We start from the raw sequence: 7,182 nt of genomic DNA on the forward strand, positions 1-7,182 counted from the left end.
AAATATTAAAAAGTCTTCAATCCTTATTCTTGATCACTTTTTCCACATCTTCATCATCATTAAAGGTTTGAAGATCAAGATTTAAACCTAAAAATCAAAAGAGATAGTAATTAATAAAATAATTACTATAATGTAAAAAATTAACATAAATGAATATTAAGTAATATGTCACCTTTATTCCCTAAAGCTGCCCACAACCAACTTTGGCCACACATTAAAGCTTCAATTATGCTTTCTTTGAGCTTTCCGCGATGAGGAGAAATCACACGACCACTTGTACTAAAACAGATTCAGAAGCAACAGTGGATACCGGAATGGCATATATATCCTTGGCGATTTTTGCCAAAACTTTAAATTTCATTTGATTGTTCTTCCACCATTTCAAAACATTAAAGTTAGGATCATTTGGAGGATGAATGTCCTCTTCAAGATAATGATCAAACTCAACATTCACACATGAACCCCTTGTCATCTTTCTTCTTTTAAGATACACCATATAATCATCACCCCCAAATACGCTTGTATTTTCACTTTCATCAACTTCTTTTGTACCAACATGTGACACATCAGAACTCATTTTTTGATTGTATTCATTAACCAACTCATTACACAACTGATGAATTCTGTCAACTTGCTTAGAACATTCTATTGGAACTGGATACATTTTTCCAAATTGAAATTCAACCCCAACCATCTTGTACCTAGGATCTAAAACAGCAGCAACACCCATAATGCCATGAATCTCATCCCAATACTTCTCAAATTTTTTCTTCATACTAGATGCCATATTAGCAATTAAAGAGTTACTAGAAAGTTGCCATTCATCCAATGAGACTTTTATTTTACAAACAAGAGTAAAATAAAGATTGGCAGTCAGAAATTTAGAACCAGAAAACAGTTGAGTAACATCATAAAACAACTTCAATCTATCACATATTTCCTTGGCAAGTTCCCACTCCTCATTACTTGGCACAGTTTTATATTTGGGTTCCTTTTGCCTTAACCTAGGAAAGACAGCTCTATACAGCAATGCAGTGTCTAACATCAAATAAGTTGAGTTCCACCTAGTCGGACAGTCAAGAACCAATTTCTTAGTAAATGGAATCGCTGTTTTAGCACACCAACTCACAAAAGTTTCGTTCCTTTTCGGCGTTGCAGTCCAATACAATACACTAATACGAATCTTTTCAATACTTTCCTTAACTATACTCAAACCATCCTTCACAATCAAATTCAATATATGAGCACAACAACGCATATGCAACAATTTACCCCCCAACATCAAGAATGAAGAATCTAGCCGCCCCAACAATTCATCTATCATAGCATCATTAGTAGAACAATTATCCAATGTAACAGTAGACAGTTTTCTATCAACATTCCATTCTAACAATATTTTCATCAATGTTTGAGTAAGAACTTCACTTGTATGGGGACAAGGAACATAACAAAAGTTGAAAAATAAAACAAAGATGCATGCATTTTAGATGTCAACATACTAATACAACACAATATATAGAAGTTTATGAAGTTTATGAAGTACCTCAATAGGCACATTTGCAACTTTCACGAACTATCGATATAGTGAGCTGTGACAACCATGAAACCTTTTTCTTGATTGGAAGTCCACATGTCGCTAGTTATTGCAACTCTGCTATCATTTTCATCTAGTTGAAGAGTTAGCTTCAGCTTCTCATCCCCAAACATCTTCAAGATGTCCTTCCTAACCGTGTTGCGACTAGACATTTTAAATGTTGGTTTCTCAATGATTTAGTACCATTCTTCGGATTTGCACTAAGCACACTCTTGAAAAATTTGCATTTTGCCTTCCATTCACCATCAACTTTGAAACGATCAAAATACTCCCAATAAGCACTCTTAACATTAGCCTTATTGTCACCTTCAATAGGATTTGATCCTTCTGGATTTGAGGTATTATTATCCGTTGATTGTGGAGTTTCTGAAGTTGGATTAGCATTACTCTGAACTTCAACTTCAATATCGGTAGGAAAATTATTGCTTTGTGTGTCTTCTCTAGCATTATTAGCCATGAAATTATCTAACAAACCTACATGAAAAATACCTATATCAATAAAATTAAAATTACTGAGGGTATAAAATTAACATAAATCCAACCAATGAATGCATAAAGATCAGAATGCATAAGTATAAATTATGGAAGTACTAAATTTTTATTGTTTTGTTGATCTAAACCTTGAATATGATAGCCTCATTCTCAATCTAACATATATAACTAGTTGCACATGCCAACATATATACTTTTATTCATTAATAGAATGATGTCACTTTTAAATTATCCTATGTTAATAGATGAAACATAACTCAATAATTTTTCTATGCAAAATGATCCCATTACATTTTCACAAACTGTGGTGCCATAAGAATTTTGGGTTTCAGAAGCAAAATCTATATTATAACGAAAAGTTAAATCATATTATGGGACTGAAACAACTACAATGATGTTGTGTCCTGCTATTAAAAGTATATAGCAAAGGTATAATTATTTTTCTTCTTTTCGAAAGTTTTACAGTTTTATCAGCTGCAAGTCTTGGGTATTAAATGTTGTTAAAGGCAAAAACTAACAAAAATAGTAGAGCAATAATAGAGAAAACTATATATACATATAGATATATAGTAGTATTGCTACAAGATTCTGAAAGATTGCAGGGGACACTACTACAAGTTCCCAACCCCACTTTAATTTCTTCTTAAAGATTGTATTTAATTCCCTCCCTGAGCATAACCACTTACTAAATTAAATCATCCTTTTATTTTTCAAAAATCTAATATTGTTCAGTCATACCTAAGTTAACTAGCCTTATTATTACTATCAGCAAGTTTAGAGTTGTGATATTTTAACTCTCAAGTACCTTAAATAAGTGAATAAATTACTCCAACTAACAGCAACAACCTTTGGATTGTGTCCAATGGCATTTCAAAAAATAAAAAAAAAACGAAGAACTACAGCAGTGTGCAGATCTAAAGCTAATCATTCAAGAATCAGGATTTCAATATGATTTTTGAAAAAAATGAAAAAAAACGAAGAAGCTTCGACGAAGGCGACGGACAAGAAGCCATTACCTTCGAGGGACGAGCACGATGGACGACGGCGACGAGCACGGCGGACGACGGCGACGAGCTCCACGAGAGACGGCGGGCAAAGCACGACTGAGCAGCGAGAGCCGAGAAGAACGGACGAGGAACAGGGGAACGAGGAGAGGGGCTGGAGCACGACGAACAGACGAAGCTTTTGGGCACGACGGAAGGCAGCGGCGGTGGAGGAGGCTAGGGTTTTTTTTGGGGGAAACAGGAAGTGAAGAGAAACTGAGGGTGAAGTGAAGAGAAACTGAGAAACTGAGAGTGAATGAGTGATGAGAGGACTCACTATGGTCTTGGTCTCTTGGAGAAGAGCTGAGGAACAGTCGAACAGAGGAGAGGAAGTGAGTGAGAGTGACGGTGAGAAGAAGCTGAAGGGCAAAGGGGTTCCTAACCCTAACTGGCTAACTGAGTGAGTGAGAGTGACGGTGAGAACTGTTTCCAAACTAACCCTAATCATAAAAGGTATATATATACTCCGGGACAGGTAGGGGCGGGTTTAGTCTGAACCCGACCCCGCCCTGCCCCGCCCATCAACCCGCCACGGTTCAGACCCGCCCCGCTCTGGGTCGGGTTCAAACCCGCCCCGACCGGGTAGGGGCAGAGCGGGTACGGGTTCTGCTGCCATCCCTAGCTACAAGTTCATTATCAAAACCAAAATTTAATGAACTAAATCAATTTAATCAAAATCAACAACATAGCCATCTTACTTTGCAGAAGGGGCATTTGAGAAACAATTTGTTGGCGCTTATCGACCTCCTCTACTTGTACAATATGGCATAGACTCCACATTGCACATCGAAGCAATGTTGTCTTTCTCATCTTCACCTTGTACATGTTTAACGATGAATGGCAATGAGACTCTTCATGTGCTCGAGGAAGCTCATTCACTTGCCATGGAACACAACACAATACCCCTCACAAGCTCTAACAAAAAAGACAACAGTAGTGTAAGAACCGAAGTTTTCATGTAAAATCGTTTTAATAAAATAATAATATTAACTGCCTGAAATAGGTTCGAAAATATAGAAGTGTTCTTTTTAAAATACAAAGATAAAATTTGAATTTAATGAATTTTTCTGAGTTGGAAAATGTATCTTTTGCGAAAGATTTTTGTAAGAATGTGTACCGGTGCTTAAGCCGGCAGTACCGGCTCTAGTCTGTCTGGTACCGTGTTTTGAGAAAAATAAGATTTTGAAAATTTAATTTATTTTTTTGAAAGGACAAAAATAATTTATAATGTAAAACCGGCCAAACGGACCAAAAATGCTAACGAGTTGGACCAGACCCAAGGCCCAACAAATGTGAGGCCATTTAATGAGCATTCAGCTCATTTCTCTTCCAAGAAAGAATGAGGGTTCGAGCATGAGAGAAGAAGAGAGGGTACTATTCACCTTCTTCTTTATTTGGCCATATCTTGAGTTACGGAGGAACAATTGACGAGCCACTTGTGGCCACGCGTTGCTCTTGTCGAACCCGTCATTTTTAACTAAGTTTTGTTAGTAAGAAACTTTTTTTATAGTTCCAATTTTATGCCCTATCCCAAAACTTGAAAATAGCTCTGAATTTTTTAGTTTCTTTGTGTTTTTGTTGTTTAAGGGTGATCTAGCATTAGAATATTGTTGGGTTTTTTCCCTAATGCCATTGGATAAGGTAAGTTTTCACTAAACCCTTGTGTTTAGTTATTTTGTGAACCCTAGGTTTGATGATGGTATGTTATATGATGTTAGATTGAAGTTTGGTGTTTGTTGGAGTGAGCTTGATGGTTTTGGAGCTTTGACTTCAAGCTTGGTTGCTTCATCTTGGTGTTTGGTGCGTTTAGGAAATCGGCCAAGATATGCTTTCAGTTTCCTTTATGTAATATGTAATGTTTCGTGAAACTTAGGCTAGTGGCCTTTAAGATAGGATTGAATTATGTGGGTGTATGATTTATTGTATATGATTATACGTTTGACGATGATAATGATGATATGGAGTTTTAAGAAGGTGTGGTATATGAATTATGATGAAAGTTGAGTGAGTTGTATGTCGGAGAGTATGATTATGAGGATAACTTGATGAGTATTGGTATTGATTTTGATTGAAAATTACTATGAGTATTGTTAAATGATAAGTGTTGAAGGAGTTGATAAGTTAGGATACTAAAGGTTGGATGTTGTATAGTTGAATAATGATGGGATTTAGGAGCTTTGACGTGATTTAGGTTGAATATAAATGTTGATGAATAATGATTTTGATTGTGTGAAATAGCGTAATTTGGATGTTATTGATGGTTGAGTTTGAGGAATGAATGGCATGGACTTTTGTGTTGTGTTAGTATTATTTGGGTTGTGAGTAGTTTGGGTTTTTGAATTGAGAGATTTGGAGAAATTGAGTTTTTAAATGTTTTTGGTAAAAATGGGGTTTAGGCCAACTTTGGCGGATCATATCTGAAGCTACAATTTTTTAAATTAATTGAATTTTGTATCAAATTAAAGAGCTTTAACATAGTATAGATTTTGTGAAAATTGGAATTTTGTAGAAAAAAATATGATCGTTGGAAGTTGGTGTCAAAAATTTGATTTCTCTGATGTTGCAGAAATTGAGTCCTCGTTTGTGTGCATACGCACACTGTTGTGCGCGTGCTCTGAGTAGGGGCCATGTTTTCACTTGTGTGTACGCACATCCTTGTGCGCACGCACACCTTGTAGAATTTTAAAAACGTGCGTACACACATTCTGGTGCGCATACACATAAGGATATGCCTTCTGTTGAGAGCGTTTGCAAACTCTTGTGCGCACACATACCCTGCAAAATTTGCAAGTTGTGCGTACGCACAACATCATGCGCACACACACGATAGGAAGTGCCTTCTGTTGGGGGCATTCGCACGTATCCATGTGTGCACTCAAAATGGAATTTTCACCTTCTGTGCGTACGCACACCTCTATGCAAATGCACACGTTGAGAAAACTCTTCCGGACATGCGTATACACAACCCTATGTGTACGCACACTGCCTTGTTTTTAACCATCTTACCTTCCCGACAAGCTTGCAAACTTCCGTAACACTTGTTTAAAACCTTTTTGCCAGTTTTAGGGTTTTGAATCAAAGGAGAAAACAATAAATGAATAAAAAAAGGGTATTTTAGTTATGAGTTTAGAGCCGGTGACCAAGGTTTTGAAAATTTTGTGTAATTTCTAGCTTGAATTGATGAATGTTGAGTTGTGAAGTATATGGTTGAAGAGATTTTTGGGAAAATGGGAATGCTTATGATGAATTTGAAAAATTAGAAACCAGTGATGGTTATGATGAGTTGAGAACGAAAAGGAATGATGACATTATTGGATTATATGAGAGTGTGCAGGGCCTATATCCTTGGCGTGGCAGTTTTTCTGTTGCAAGAGTATACCAGGCACTATATCCTTGGAATGATTTATGGTGAGAAAGTTGTTGTTGATTCCTTCTCTGCTGCATGAGTGTGCAAAGCCTATATCTCTAGCGTGACAGATTCCCTGCTGCATGAGTGTGCAGAGCCTATATCTCTGGTGTAACAGATTTCTTTGCTGCATAAGTGTGTAGAGTCTATATCTCTGGCTTGGCAGGAAGGCTACATCCGAGAGGATGTGTCAAGTTGGCATTTATAAACCGACAAGTGATATCACGAGCCAATAGGACAGACATTCATCATATGCATCTTCTATATGCTTGTTTGCTTTGCTTAACTTCAGTTATACCTAAATGAATCACATGTCTACTTGCTATTTGTTTACTTGCTGTATATGTATATCACTTGTGCTTTACTTGTTTGCATTAACTGTGTTTTATACTGGGATTGAGGAGGCTCAGTAGGCGGTGGCGATGGGATCGCATGGAAGTTAGGCTGACGAAGGCTGTGGGACAGCAGTTCTATGTTAGTTAGAAATCCCTTAAGATAAATACTATGTTTATGGTTTAAGTTATTTATTTATTCTAAGCTTGAATATCTGTATCGGTGTGAAGTTCTAGGATTGCCTTTGGCATCCCGGAACCTTACATCTTATATACTGGGCATTGTTACCATACTGAGAATCTCTAGTTCTCATA

This window comes from Arachis duranensis, chromosome 10, assembly GCF_000817695.3.
Source record: "Arachis duranensis cultivar V14167 chromosome 10, aradu.V14167.gnm2.J7QH, whole genome shotgun sequence".
Lineage (NCBI taxonomy): Eukaryota > Viridiplantae > Streptophyta > Magnoliopsida > Fabales > Fabaceae > Arachis > Arachis duranensis.